This window comes from Fulmarus glacialis, unplaced genomic scaffold (assembly GCF_000690835.1).
Source record: "Fulmarus glacialis isolate BGI_N327 unplaced genomic scaffold, ASM69083v1 scaffold26800, whole genome shotgun sequence".
Classification (NCBI taxonomy): domain Eukaryota; kingdom Metazoa; phylum Chordata; class Aves; order Procellariiformes; family Procellariidae; genus Fulmarus; species Fulmarus glacialis.
In genome coordinates, this window is record NW_009189990.1 from 33,886 (window position 1) to 50,463 (window position 16,578).

A 16,578-nucleotide genomic window follows, 5' to 3' on the forward strand; every position below is an offset into this window, starting at 1 on the left:
TGTATTCCAGTTGCACAGTATTTTTTCCCTAGGTAGTAGCTAACAAATTATATTCTGCTGATTATTTTCATATTGAAAGTTTTTAATCCCATTAAAAGCTCTGGTAAACGTACTTTTTCCTACCATTTGCTAAGAACTGTTAATCAGGATTGCTTTTGAGCTACGGTTCATAAAGACAGAGGTAAATTATAAGAGAATATAATACTAAGGTCCAATAATAATGTCTTTATTTAACAGGGGTAAGTTTACAGCCTTGTATTCTCCTGGGAAAATGACCGCGTGGTCTCCACTGTACCAACTTTCCAAAGCCACGTTCAAATTATCATGTTGCTGAAATGGAGTGTCCATAGAAGAATCTTTCACCCGTGCAGGGAAGAGTGAGCACCGCTTCCTACATCTGAGAAAACTAAAAAAAAAAGCAGAAGTAAAGTTTCAAATTTAAGAGCAATTTTAAAATCTTCTGCCCTGCTCTGCTTCCTGCAGTCAGTTCTTTTGCAGAGAGCTTTTTAGATATGAGGACTGTATTTTGGAATTCCAAGTTTTCCTCCCACGCTGCTGTCTGCAAAGAGACACTTAGAGAGACTATACTGGAAAATACATGAAGAATTGCCTTTTTCTCCTAGCTCCTGGTTTTGTGCACATCTAAGCTCCTGACCTATAGTCAGCGTTTGGTGTGTAATTCCCCACTGTCCCTCTTACCTTCTACTACAGGAATTAGTTGCTCAATGTAGCCAGCTCTTTTTGGGGGGGCAGGAGAGGAAGGGGAGTAAGACTTGTCTCACATGTATCGGCAATCTTTCCAAGGAAAGAAATTGCAAGAAAAAGAAAATTCTCAACTATGGTGAGCAGAAAGAATAAGAATATGTTTGGTCATGTAGCTCTGTGCCAACTGCCATTGTTACTGTAATGATGACCCAAAATTCTCACCTACGGATGGAGAACAAAAAGTTGAAGGTCCAGTCCTGAAAAGATACATAGCAGTTTAGGAAGTTCCAAGGAAGAAGAAAAGATACCTCAGGTGTTGGGGTTTTTTGGACGATGTTACTTATTGTAAAGCATCTTAAAAGATAATTCCTCTTTCAACTGATTGCCCATTTTCACGCTGCTCTATGGATAATTCCAGCGCAGTAACCACTGCAGTTGGTTATTCCTTTTGTGCTCCGCTGCCCACACAACCTACTTGCCACATCCAAACCCTCAAAATAAACTTTAGCTTTGTGAAATGTCAAGGCTCCGGGCTTTGACTCATGTTTGAAAACAAGTGCTGAAGTCTCAACACTGTTCTTCCAGCGTAGCCGCCTTTATAACGTTTGTTTGACGAACTAATACAGATAGGGCCAAAACTGGAGTTTAAGTATCATATAACCTAGATCACCATTTCATGGTGGATTTATTGTAGTTTTAATTCTATGCTTTCTTACATAGGAACTCTGCTTTGTTCCATGCACTGATAAGTGACATTCCTGAAGATGTTTTCTACGTCTGTTTTCTACTTGTCCTCCATTTTTCACCCTTTCGCTCTGCAGGCCTGATCAATTCTGGGGTTTGGTGGCAAGAAAGAATTTGAGGATTTAGGATGATCCAAACTCTGCATGGTGGGAACTGTGTAAGCATGGCCTGCCAGATGCTCTCAGAGCAGAAAACTTCTGTGAGAAACTCCCAGTGATGTCATATTTTCCAAAGCACCATGCTAAACTTTCATTTTTTTAAAAAACTTCGAGTGACTCAGAAATCTGGCACTGTCCGAAGTACGAGCTTTGCTGGTCTGATATGAGGATTTGTAGTGGGAGGAAGAGTAGACTTTATGTCAGGAGTTCTCCTAATCCAACTGAAAATGAATTTAAGGAACCGAGGTGGAAGAAAGAATCCATAAATACCAGGTGCTGATTAGAGCTCAAAAGTGTCAGGACAACAAAAGACCATGGATATAAAAGTTAGGATTAAAGCACAGTATGTTATCCAATACAAGGATACATTATTGTAAAAAGCAAAAAAATCTTTATTATACTGTGCCAGACACAAATAGAACATTTTGCCCAATATACTTCTGCCCCACTACCCCTCTTAAAATATAAAATATTTCTGGTCATGAGTACTTCTGGTACATAATCACTCAAGTCATAATTAAGGAATTTATATGCTCATTTACATGAGAAAAGAGATTTTTCTCCCTGACACTGCCAGATTTCTCATGTAATTCAAGACAGAAGATTTAATCCAGTTTCACATTAATTGCACATTCTTTATATTCTGTGTGCAATGTGCAAGGCACCTGCATGTTAGCCCGTGGATACGCAGGCAATGAAAGCTGCAATTTCAAAGTACTTAACTTATTTTCTTTTTTAATTTTTTTCCCCTAAATTTTCAAGCAGCTAATGACCCAGAAGGGTTACTGGAGCCATAAGTGTCCCATTTCTTCAGCAGTTCACATAGCACAGGACGTTTTCCAGTATTCATCAGCTTCTCCAGCTGTCGGTTCTTCTTTAATGCTACTTTGATAATGAATCAATTCCAAATGCAAGTTTTTATACTTCTCCAGGTGTTTTTAAAATGGTGGCCCACTGCAGCACGAATAGTTCCTCAACCAGAGCTGCCTATTTCTTACAACTTCCATCATCATCCCAGTCCCTCCAAATGACATCACTGAAGAATGTAAAGGATATCTTCATGTTACAGTATGTAAGTGGATAGAGAGCAGGGAAAAGTTGTCTTTTTTTCTTTTTTTAAACTCATGAAAGTTTGCGGATAATTTTCATAATATGGAAAGACTGCAAATAATATAATTAGATGAGAAAAAATTCTGGTATAACTATCATTTATGGGAGGAAGGGGAAGAGTAGGAAGCATTCCAGGACAATAAAACTTACCTGTTCTTCTGCAGAATATAATCGGTAGCATACAAAATAAGCAAAACTTTCTTAAAGACAAGAATTCAAAATTAGTAGCATTATTGGATGTTTCAAGCAACCTCCTGAATACATCCCTGCAGCAAGATAACGCTGAAGAAAATGAGAACATGTAAACACATTGCAAGAACAACTGTGGAAGCAGAAGGAAAGGGCTACTAAACTCATAATATGAAAACTAATCACAATAATGGCAACAGGTTGGTTCTGTTCTTAGGAGAAGCCAAATTAGAAGATTTCTAGTACATCCCTGACTGTGAAATGTTAGACTTTTAGATATTTATAATCTCTCAGAATGCCCCCATGCGTATAAACAAACAAACAAAGCCAAAAAGCCCTGGACCTTGCACAGATTTATGCAGGAAAGGCAGGATGTGTATTTTAAGACAAAGGTTTTCAAGCGTAACAGGTCTTGAGACCCATCTCATTTGAACGACCAGTCTCAAACTAGATAGAACAAACCCAAATTAATAACTAAGTGTTGCTAATTCTCTTGTTTGTAACCTGAATCTCGAAGAGCCAGGAGAGAGCTTTGAACCGCTTGCTCACATGGATACCACACGCGTCCAAACTACTTGGATCAGTTCGAACAACAGATGAGCAGTAGCACTGGTGTTTGTTTACTGTGTGACCTTTTACAGCCGCCATAAAATGGTTCATCCTCCTCCCTTAGGGCTAACGCAGACATTCGGTTTGGCCAGCGGAGCTGGCAGGCTGCTCGCAGGACTAGCCAGAGACTCAGCAATGCTTCTGGAATGGAGCTTGGCTTTGCTCATCGTTTGGGCAAGGCAGCAGTCTGCCACAAAAGAAGAGAAGAGGGGTTAAAAAAACAGCACACCTTTGTCTGTAGAGGCCAGTTCTTCCAGCGCACTCGGGTAGGAGAGATGCGCTTGTATTAGCCCAGCAGAAGCCGGGCGGCTCTGCTATGCTGGTAAAAAAGAAAATGAGCAAGGGCAATGAAATAATAGTTGGGTTAAGCCACGCTGACCAAAAAGAACAGACTGAAAATAGATACCAGTGGGTCAGCATCTTCATCCTGCACCAATCCTTCCCACAGAGGAGAGAAAAAGTGCCTGTCGAAGAGCTCGCTGAGGAACTTCCAACTTTTTCAGCCCAGGAGAGGCACTGGAGAGGCTGTCAGCCTTGGGAGCATCGCTGACGCAGCAGTGATCACAGAAGTTTGCTTCCAAAAGGCTTCTCTTGTTTTTCATAGGAGCGCCTGTGTTCACCCGATTACAGTGGTAATGGTTGGCAAAGCATCTGGTACCTATAGGAGGACATGGATAGTAGAAGTTGAAGGAGCAACACACGTTGATCTTAGTTTTTATGTAAATTAGGACAAATCATGCAGAAAGCTGTTCCTCTGCATATGCTAATGACTGCTAAAAAAAGGATCACCATCATCATCAGACAGTGGGAGAATCACTCGATAGTGATAGTAAACTCTAGCTTTAATATCAGTTTGTTCCCAAAACTCAGTAAACAGCCCCCGAAACAGCAACAACCATCTCACTGACATTAAATGTATTAATAAAGCTGAAAGAGGCAATCTTGTGTTGGACTAAAAGCAAGCAGTTACCGCGTTTGTTTGGAAGTAGATCCTGCCGGCTCACTCTTGGCAATAACATGATAATCTTTTAACATCCTGAAGACGATTGACACATATGATACTTTTAATACTATTAACAAGAAAGACTTGAACAGATGTGAAACCCACCGTGCAAATGAATGTTGCTGTTGTCTGCTGGGAACCACACGTTCACTATGTTCCTCTAATTGCATGCTTGTGTGGCCCTCACCTACTCTGCCGTTAGGAGTCTTTGCAATTTTTGAAGTAGGCTGTAATACACAAAGTGAGAAAAACAAATGCAAACCATTAGGAGAAAAGTCTTCTTACGAATTACAGACTGCCATTTGATAATCTTTATTCTAAAGGTGGGACACCAAAAATGAAGCGAAACAAATCAGTGGCTAAATGTGAAAGCGTTTTCATGTTTGCATGCTCCGAGAGTTTGAGATTAAGATTTCCTTTTCTTCTCTGGGATTCAAACTGATTGCTTTAGAAGTGTCACTTTAAATTTATCACTGGGAGCAAAGACAATTTTGCAACAACCTTATCTCCCCGAGTGGTTCTCAATCACGAGAGTCATCGGGATCCATACCAATGTTCCCTATCTGACATTTTTGACCAAAAAGATGTTATAAAATGTCAGCTCTCGAGATAAATTGCTATAGCCTTAAAAATGCCGTGCACCGAGAACAGTAAAGCAACAAGGAACAACGCCTCTGGAAGTAACAAGAATAAGGCGGAGGGAAGACACAATGCTTGAGCGAGGAGACCAAGTACCAGAGATTTCTGTAGAGCCAAGGATGGGGGAACTAGAAGCTGATAAACATTTCTACTGAGGTCAGCTCAGCCAGACAAGCTTCCTAGCAATGTGACATGGATTTACTCAACATACATTTTCAGTCTTACTGCATTTTAGATTCAAGTTTTAAAATATTTCTGCTATGGATACATCTCCTCAGTTAATGTCGTATCATCTGTGAATGGCAAAATAGTGCAAAAAAAAAAAAGCTAAATGCCTCACAACTTCCAACACCTGGGCAATTCAAATCCAGCATCACCCTGTCCCTCTCCAGGCCAGGCTTCCAACAACCTTACGCAAAGCTCCAGAACATTATCAGTTCTCCTGGTATATTTTCAAAATGAGAGGAAAATCCTTCACCAAACCATACAGAGGCTTTCAGCTGACACGATGAACTCTGAGGTGGTTTGCAACTAACCTCATTTAGACAAAAGGCTACATATGTCAGTACCTCTTTACATCTGCATCGTGATACACACAAAGAACTAGAGAGATAGATGTAGCTGTATGACCTTGTGATTCAACTCACAAAGCTACTTAAATAAATGATCTATAATACTAAACTAAAAATCGGTATTTGTGAGAACAGCATCTTACCTTCCTGTAATTCTTTCCAGGCAGAATATTTTTGAATCTATGTACAATATACATTTAAAAAATGGCTACATCAGGTAGCTATAGTAACCAGCATCTACAAGCGAGCAACAAAAGCATATTTAATGTCCCAAATGCTGGTTTCTGAATTTACATTTTGAAGGATGGTTCCTTTACTCGTTGCCCGTAACTCATGTACTCCAAGTTGTCTAAACAATGCAAGTAGCTTACTTAGCTTTCCCACACTATATAACTTATTTTGAGTTGCTCGATGGAACCTTCGTTTTCAGACTGAAACTTTCCAGGTTCAGCCTCTGTGAAGGTGACCTTCAAACTCAGAGTGGAGACTCTCCAAAAGAGACCAGTGGAGGAGGATTTACAGTAAGCTTAAATATGGACTCAGGTCTGGTTTGTTGTGTTCAGAAAAGCAAGTTTAATAAAACCAGTTCCTACAACTGACCATGTAGGAAGCTATGTCTGAGGAAGACTTAAAAATCACTGTAAATAAATAAGTGAACAAAAAGATGTGGACACATGATGGCTGCAAAGACATGTGTGTATAAAAACATTTCTATTATTTCTGCATATGCTAATGGAAAGATTACTTCTAAAATGTACCCAATTCTCACATCCAGCATTTTTACAGTGTTAAAAATTTGGAGAGAGTTCAAAGTGATCACAAAGTATCCAAGGCCAAAAATAGGTCTAACGAAAAGATTTCAGCCCAGTTAGCTTATCCAAGAGAAGGCTGGGAACTTAATCTTGAGCTGAAAGTGTTTACATAACAGAAGTCTTAAAAGAGAACATTAGCTGTCCTTCTAAGAAAAAAAAAATCTTTAATCACAACACACTGTGCTTAGTAATGCTCATTTTATCCCATGGAAAGATAACTTCCTTCACGGAGAGAGACCCTTGGTGAAGTTCTGTTATATTAAATACACTATATAAGTCATTAGCCTACTGATTTTAACGCGAGTTTTCATGGATCATCAGGATACATAGCATCACGGATAGCATCATGGATACATGAGAGAGATAGCCGGAGAACCTATCCCAACAAGTATTCCAACAGAATGTGTAATTAAATCTTCTGAATTGGTGATTAAACACTCTGGTTTAGTCTCGCAGATCCCAAGCCAGTTGTTTTCTTTCATCTTCAGTTTTTCCAAAAGATATTTATCCATTGCATCGCTGGCATCCTCTGCCTATAGACTGTCTTCTGCTGCTCTGCTGTTATATTAAGCACGTGGTATATCTCTATTTCAGGACCGGTACGAAGGCAGGTTCTGCCTCTTGATAGCTCCAGGACTGCACGTACCTAACAAGCATGCTTGTTTCATGCCTTCCTGGTAATCTGTCTTCAAACCAGCCATTTACTGGAGATTTCCAACTCCACAAGCTGCAGGAAATGTGAAAAATGCAGAAAGTTATGGTGCACAGCTACAGAAACCATAACATGCTTGGAAGAGTCTTGATGGCACTATACAGCGCCATGGTTTGAAAGAGCATTACGGTTCAGGCTGGGACAACAACAAAGCAGACAACTGGCTATCTGTCCTTGTTGTGAAGACTGGAAATCTTTCTGTCCAGTTCCAGACAGCACAAGGGTAGTAAGCACGGCACTGTCTTCAACACAGCCTATCAGCTCATCTTTTTTTCCTTTTCTAAATTGCTATATTCTACAAGACATACCGAGTTTTCATTACTCAAGATATTCAGCTGAGCAATATCAGCTGTTATCAATACATTTAATCAAGTTTCTTCTTTCTATTACAACCCTATTAAAATTGTTTTGTAGGATAAACCTATACATGTCTTATCTACCAAAGAACATTGAATTTGTCGGTTGTTGTTCACACACAAATCAGTTTATAGAGAACTAGCATTGACGAGTCCCTAAATGCCCCAAATATATAGCAAAAAAAATTAATGGCATGTTAATGACCTAACAATGAGTACGAAATATTTTTTCCAGTGCCCTTCCAGCCATGCAGGACAGCAGGAGGCATCCTTACTGAGAGCAACTGCAAGCACCTCTTGCTTTGTGCCACCACATCTGCTCCTCACCCCTTCACATTTTAGCTCCCCTGAAGAAGGAATCTAAGAGAAGCCTGCAAAATTATCTCTCACGTAACTCATAGCGGGATGAACAATTGCTTCATTGAGCTAACTCCTGTTTATACTGTGGAACCTGAATAAATTGGCAATCCCAACCGCAGGATGTGAGGAGAATAGCACACTGGGAGAACATCTGCTGTCCCAACTGCGACCTGGAAGGAAACTTGACCGTGAGTACTTGGGTTCAGTATGAGAAAAATGCTAACTGTCCGTTGCACACTTCAAGGGACTAATGAAGTTGTGTGTCATCTGTTTGTGCAGCGTTGTTCATTCTTTTTTCTCTGTTTGGAAAGCCAGATGTTGCTAAACTGAGACCTGGCCATGTGGCTTCCAATGAGGGAATAGTTGTTATTGCCTCTTGTCCTGAGAGATGGAATTTGTTAAAACTGCGAGCACCTGTACTTGCCCACAGTTAAGCTGGAGATGAGATGAATACGAGTGAAAGCTTTCAAGCTTGATTTCTTCTACAGGTTAACAAACCAGGAAAGTGTCCTGCAGCTTGGCTCCTTCGGGACTTACAGCCTCAGATCCAGGCAGGGCAAGGAATGGCTGGAAGACATAAACACAAGGTGGGGCAAAAAAAAAGAAAACAACTTTAAATATTTTCCCAAATTAGGGCAAGCTGCAAAGAAGTCATAGTGATTATCTGGAAGCTTACCACGCTTTTGGGTACTGTGTGGGGAATTACGTTTATATTTGTGTAAATGAATTGGAAGAGAGTACTCCAGAGGGATACCCATCTGGCAAAACTCATTAAATCCAATTCACCCATTATGCAGCCAACTTCATTGTACGAAGAAACACAGGTGGTTCAGCAAAATGAAAGAGAAGCTGAATATGTCTGTGGGTTTGTAGAGCCCTCAAACAAGGGTATAAAATTCATAAAAACGGTATCTGGTGTCTGATAAAACAGTAGCATTCAATAAGGCAGCCTTCCCTACTAGCGTACATATCCAGGGACACGTCTTAGTTTTAAATACAGGAAAATGCAGGAGTGAACAAACCTGTATAAAATTTCAGACACTATTTTAGAGCTTTGGGAGCTGCACTGAAGCGTTGATGAAAATGGTATGCTAGGTACGTATTACTATATAAAGATGTTTATGTTCTGGAGCCTTTTTGTTTTCTTAACCTTTGAAGTTAAACAGTTCGGGTGGCAAGAACTCGGTTGCCACAAGCCAGTGGCTGATGGGGAGGTGTGAAATGTGTTTTGAGAATGACTCAAGCCAAAAAGTGGACCAACAAAAACTACGTTCTAGGTTAAAAAAACACAGGGCAGTCACAATTTTAAAGGTGCTATTTTAAAAAGCATTCTGTGATTTAAAACCATGTAAGAAATAACTTTTGAGAAGCATGTTCTGGTATCTAAATCTCTAGTGTCAATTCAAATTAAATAATTAAAATACAACAGCCTTTCGCTGACAGGCATCTGAATCTTTGCAAGAAAACAGGAGCAGGAGAGATCGACATTACCATCCTACAAAGATGTAGCCTATCCTCTGTACCCTCTCCTGTTGTTCATTGTAAGTTAACCCCATGGCAAACAATTACAATTCATTGTCTAATAAATCAACACGCTAAATCTTGATTTTAACTTCTTCATATGATTTTAAAATAACATGCTTATAGCTGGAGGTAAAGTAACGTATTAGAAATGAGTTGTCAGATAAATGTTGCAGTTGATCTACTCGGATAAATGCTCTTAATGTAATTAAATTCTCTGATGTAGTAATTCTCCTGAGCTCCAAAATAGAAGAAATTAGTAACGCTTGAAAAGACTACAAATTTCGTACTCTTTAAAATCTGACAAGAACAGGATACAGGTCTTAGAATTTCCCATCCCTTCGCAATCACTGCATTCTTCTGAACACTTGACTTTGTCTTTCTGATATTTCTATGAACTGAACGTCAGGGATGAAAATATGGGTAGTATGTTGAGGTTCCCAGCAAAACAAAGCAAAATGCAGCTTACAGCTATGAAAACAACGTTTTTTCTTGCCTACTGAGTTCTTATTTTAATACATTTTCAAATCTCCTCCTTAGGTAGCTTGCTACTGGTACTTCAAAAAGCAAAAAAAGGAGGCATTTAGCAGTAAACAGTCTATTTATAAGGCATTTTAGACATTTTTCCATTGTTTATGGTATCCACTGATGAGTTTAAAAATGTCATTTCCTTCCCTAACAATCTTAATTTTTCTCTTTGCTTTGATAATTCGTAAGTAGCAGTATGAGTGTTTACACAGCATATTGCATGCTTCAAACTAGGAGGATAAATTCTTTTATTATTCAAAAAATTATGGACACAGAAGGAAATGGGAATTCAGTTTCTCCTAGTGAATGACGTTCCAACACTCTGCCTTATGGATCAGGATTAATTCCTTGTCCCTGCAAAATTAGTGTACCTTCCAGTCCTGTGATACCTACGGACGACAGAACAACCAGGGAATGGTCTGGAACGTTTATACTCTTCCCAGTTCCTCTTCCGAACTTAACACTCCCAAGAAACTGTGACTTGCCCTCTGCTCCAGCTGAGGACTTGGTAAGGTAGACACAGCCCTGGCCACAACCTCTAGCCTCCGCAGACTGTATCCTCTTTCCCACAAGTGCCAGCCTTCTGGGTCTTTGGAGAATCTGTTGTTGACTTAAAGAAAAGGGAAGGAAGGGCAGGATATCAGAGCGCTCGCATTTCTCCCAGCTCTTTGAAGCAGGAGTTGTGGGTGCTCTTCAGAAGCTGACTAGACCCATAGCTACCTGCTATTTATTTATTTGGTACCAACAGAAGGCTTAGCAATTGTACAAGAGAGAGGAGTCATAAATCCTGACAGTCTAGAGTCAGAGAAGGAAAAAGAAGAAACATAAACTAACATTAAGTCAGTAAAGGTACTACGTTATCCCACTGAGATGGACCATCTTCTGGCTACCTACTACTCAAACGGAGGTAAAGACATCCTGGAAAAGTTCAGTCTCAATAGATGTGACAGACCACGGAGGATGACAAGTTTGATTTGATTTGCCCAAGAGCACTTAGCAAGCATAGCGATGTGTTAATGGATAGGTATTAGATAGTTTTATCTAATTTTATTTAAGTCAGGAAGGAATAAGAAATGTTTAAGCGCTCTGCCAAGGAACAGGAAAAAAGTCAGCATTACAGTCATGATGCTGGTAGGAAGGCCGAACCGCTTTTCTGCTAAAACAAAATCAGCGTTCCTTATTTTACAGTAAACAAAGCTGGTAGCATTGTCAAACATGTCGCCTTTTCAACCTTGACTTTTCCGCTGTTTGTAATTTTGCAAAACTGGCTCTTTTCTTCCCACCGAAACTGCACATGGTACGTGTCTCATTATCATTACATTTGTTGAGTTTTTATGTTCATTTTCAGCTGAGTAATTTGGATCAAACAAAAACGTTAGGGAATACTACAGTGTGCAACTTATATCAAAGCCACTGTATGTATTTCACTGTGACACCGTTCTTTCTGAACAGTAGATCAAGGGATTGGTGTTTGATAGGGGAATGGTCTTGATGTCAAAAACAAGCTTTTAGTGTTCTTTCAAACTTCTACCTAAAGGTAGCTGAGTTACAAACCTCTGAAAATTGTAGTTCATGTGTGCTTTGTAGCTTTGCAGAGACTTTGTAGAGCTTAATAGCTATATTTTCAGAAGATTCTGTTCGTTCCAAGTATTTTTTTTGCTACAGGGGCTGAACAGATTTTCCCTGAATTTCTTCTTTTGTCTATTTAATCATTGGCGGCAGGGGGGCTTTGAGTACAGAGAATGTCTCTTCTGTCCTCTCAACTGGTCATCCACTGACCATCAACAGACACGCAGGCAATGCAGGGGAGAACACAGTGAGCTGGGGGGTACCAAGACTAGAGATGGGGCACGCTGACAGACGGCCAAGAACAGGCGTGGGTATCCCAAAGGCAGCTCTGTAGGTCAGACTCCTCATAGCTCCTCACCATTCACTGTATGCTCCAAGTCCTGCGATGGGGAAGCAGCTCTGCCTCAACTCAGTTCCATGTGGGAGCAGAGACAAGTTGCTGAGGAGCTTTAGGGGGAGGAACAAGCAGTTGGAGGAGATCAGTGAATCTCCAGATCCCAAAATTACGTGTTGCCATCCTCCAGCTGGGCATCCAGATGTGACTCTTCTGGCGTAGCAACAAATCAAACTGCAGCTTGCTAGTCAAGACAAACTATTTATGGCTCTCAATGGCCATCTTGTACGAGGAAAAGAAGGGTTTTACAAATGATAAAACAGCAACATGATTTACTATTAATAAAATAATGATCATGGCAAGACTGACTAGCGGACTGTGCTATAAAAAAACAGGTTGTGACCATAAACAATAGTTAAGAATTAACTGGGGAGAAAATTTCAGCCCTGTTGGCACTGGGCAAAAGAAATTATCCAACTTTCTGTTGAAAACAATCTTCGGAATTCTGCTGGAAGTTCAGGAAGGATTTTGTTAAACAACTTCATTGTGGTCATACAGGTCAACACCCTTCATGGTGAGATACCCATGACCACCCCCAACACTCGCACTACTTTCTGGGATAGCATTTTATCAGGCTTGGAAGATAGTTCTACTGGGAATGTTTTACAGTTAGTGTAAACAGCCCCAGCTCACGCATGTGAAGGATTTGCATAGCTATGCAAGTCGGTGAAGAACAGGACATTATCCAAATGGATCTGGGTAAACAAGTCCTGCTCTTTACAGAGAGAACTTCATCAGCGCGTCGGAAACCTAAATATTGCTGGAATTTTTTGGTGGCAGAGCATCCATCAGTGGGCCCTGTAGTGCAAGGATGAAGGTGGCACTGAGCCTGAAACTATTCGTGGTGAATTTAGTGTCTCTATACTATAGATGCAATACCATACAGAAATAAATTTAGTCAGTTCCTCTGGCACACTTTCACTTACGCAGTGCCCTGCTGGTGTACTGATTGAGAATGGGAGTGCTAGAAGGGAAGGAGCGCTGAGGAACATCTCATCTCCAAGAAGCCCTCTGGATGTTTCGAGGCTGAACGCAGCCATCCATGCACGTCCCTTTCCCAGTGCCCTCATCGGTGGGCTTTACAGAGGCAGCCGTTCATGGTGGTATTGGACAGGCGGGTGGAGGTCTCGGAGAGGGGAAGGAAGTATAGTTAGGGCTGGCTCGGGTCCTTCTGGTGTTACTGCCACGGTCTAACATAGGCTGCAAGATGTGGTTGCTTAAATTCAGCACAGGACTACACTGCAGAATAAAAAGACGGAGTAAAGATAAAAGATAAAAATCTTATCTGCTAGGAATCAAAGATTACTAATTCATTTCATATACACCACCAGACATCCAGTAACCAAAATGGGTTTTGGTTAAAAGGATGGACTGTGTTTGAATCCACAATAAGAAGATGAAAAGCTGCACAGTCCTTTCATGTTTTATTTTTGTTTTAGCATTTTTCTTCCCAACATTACAGTCTTAAGGAGAGAAAATGACGATACATCCCAGATCCACTTCAGAGAAGAGATAAAATAATTGGCTTATGTCTTTCATTTCTCCTGGGTTTGCAGAAATTCGTAAGAAGCAGATTACCTCTCATGAACAGGTTCAGAGATACTTTTTTATCCACCTACCAGTAGTTCCTGTACAGGGTTATTTAGGATAATCTGCAACAGAGCGACTAAGAAAGTCAAGCTTAAATAAACCATTTTATGAAACACCTTCTGCTTTCATGGCTAGTAGCTCTCTTTCAGTTCTATTTATAAGATTACAGTAACTTTGTCCTTCCATAAAATCATGATAGGTATGAATATTTAGTAACTAGTATGGTTCTCTGATTTATTCTGTACTTTTACTGATAGTGGATACCTCAGACATTTACCAAACTAATTCACATTCTCTGCACACCTATCCTTGATTGCGGAAGAACTTCTCTAAACAGGATGGCTTTAAACCATATTTTAATATGGAAGCATATTTCTTATGCATTTGTAACATTAGTCCTAAGCTGCATTTGTTGCATTGCATGCCGAAAGTGATCTTTCGATCCTTAACCTTGTTCCCCCATCTGCCGTTTCTGCCATCCCCGTTGAAATAAAACATGAGACGCTTTAACTCTGTACAGCTTCTCTCTCTGGTTTTAGACACGCCTGTAGGCCGTTGCCTGGAGAAATCAAGCTTTGTCTCCATTGTTGTTGATGCTGAGACTGAAGCAGCGCCCAGCTGGTAAGAACGGAATTGAAATCCCACCTTGCGTAGCACACGGGCACTTTGATCATTCCACTTTGGGCACTGGAAAGATGTGACGGATCAGTCGATTAAAATTTGCAGTTGTTTATATGCTTCAGTGGAATCACAGAGATTATTCCAGCTGGGACTCTGAGTCAAAATATTTAATCCAACTTGGTAAAATAAAGTTTTCAACCACGACAGAAAAACAAGTAAGCCTAAAGCTTGGCTTTTATCTTCATAAAAAGAACAGTTTAGAGCAGGTTTAGTTCTGTGTTCCCCAATGCAGTACTGGAGACTGCAGTGTGGTTTCTTTCCGCATCCACCTGTAAAAGCCTCTGAATTTTGTCACCCAGCCTTTCTGAATTTTGACTCTTTTGCACCGACTCTTTGGTGAATCTGCTGACTCGCTTGCTTTCTTAGAAATGTTTTTGGTTATTTGCTGGCTGGGGAGTGGATGTTTGCTGCGATTACCGTTGTTTTGATTGCGTCCACTGAAAAAAGCAGTGGGAAGCCCCTGTGTGACGGAGGGCAGGGCAGGAAACTGCTGGAAACAACTTCTTACGTGGTCCAAACCAGCCGGATTGTGACAAATGACATTTCATAAGGTTGCTTGAGTGCCCCTTCCGATGGCTGATAACTCTGTGAGGCTGACGGCGAGCACGGGGCTTTTCTGTCCCTCATTTTTTAGTGTAAACTGACACATATATGCTGGTAATACATTTGGGTGTACAGCAGTTTTCTTTTGGGGATCCTCAAGCTACCTATTTATTAGCAAATGCAGGTTGTTCTTCTCCGTGGGGACTACTCTTACCAACCTGTTTTAATAATTGAGACCCACGGAACAACCAAGCTCCGCTATCACAGTCTGAAACTTCTGAGCAATTTTCCTTAGCATATGCACTCAAATTTTGTCCGCGACCAAATGCTGATGCTAAATCAGTATGGGAAGACTGAAAATTAAAGTGCTTGCTGCCCTGTGATGGTTACTAAAAACATTGTGGACCTCATAAGCCCCAAATGGGTCAAATGTCTTACTGTATAGGTGTGTGAGCGCTTGGTTTGAGCTGCTGCAGGACTGTGCTCTTAATTTGTTTTTTCAAGTTGCTTGTGGGTGCACACCACATTGTTGCAATTTTTTTTGATCAAAAGGAAAGAAAATACTGCTTTTCTTTTTCTTTTTTTTCCTAAAAGAGGTCTATTTGAAGAGCGAGACTGCAAACCTCGGGAGTTCTGGCCTTCCAAAAGCTGACAGAATTTCCTGTAAGAGTTGCTTTTATAAAGGCTGTTTCCTCTCAGGTTTTTACATTGCTTTGCCTTTTTGGCATTTTTTCTCTTTGTTCTTACTCTCTCCCCACTTGTTCTCATTCATTTAACCTGATCTGTGTACTTCAAAAAAGAATTGAAGTAATAACGTGCCTATTTCTACAGTTAACTTTATATATTTAAGTTCTTCGCTGACCACTTCTTTATTAAATAGAAAGCACATTTTCTTGAGACTTGATATCATTGCAATTAGCGCAATTTGGGGCAGTAAGTGCTTGAAGCACCTGCTTTTGAAGCAGCAGCCTTGTCATTTTTTCACTCGTTTCATTATGCCCGTGCTGTCTAAGCCCAGCACAGTCATGAACCTTATCCACAAATACCATTCTTATTTTACAGATGTTTAACTGAAAGTTTCATTATTGTGCCCATCCTGTCTATCAAACAGTCCTTCCTTCCTTTCAGGCCACTCCTGCTGTGCAGGATGACTCACTCTGCTTCGTGGGAGTTTCCAGTCGTAAGAATTTATTGACAAAGGTATTTTTACTATTTTTCACCCCTGTAAGCATTGCAAAGTTAGAGAAGTTATCCGGATTCTGTGCTTTTAAGACACAGTTATTTTACATGAAGATGCTTTTTTCTGTTTTGGAAAGGAAATGGGTTTATGGGGAATATGCTGCAATGCTTTGATAGAGTATTTCAGCAGGTAAGACATTAAAAGGAAAGCACAGGTCATGTATTTATAGGGATAGGAGATTTAATTCTGGTTTTAGTTAGATGAGTGCAGGTTTACCAAATGAAATATGACTGCATCACTCGACCTGTCCTAGTACTTTAAATATGTACATCAAAGATGAAATTGCAGTTACAAGTATGAAGTGGATTTTGATGGCAAATATCAGCAGATTCTTCCTTCTTGGGATTCCTTTATTAGAATCAGTAACCTGGAAATGACAGAAGGGCTTCACATAAACTGTTGAGGATGGTCCTACATACAAACTTAAAAATGTTGGAAAAGTATTAGTTAAAAAACTCAAGCAAATTATTGTTTTTAGGTACTAAAACTGAGTATCTTTAACCCAAGAATTTTGCATTACGCTGAATTTTTTCCATTATCCTT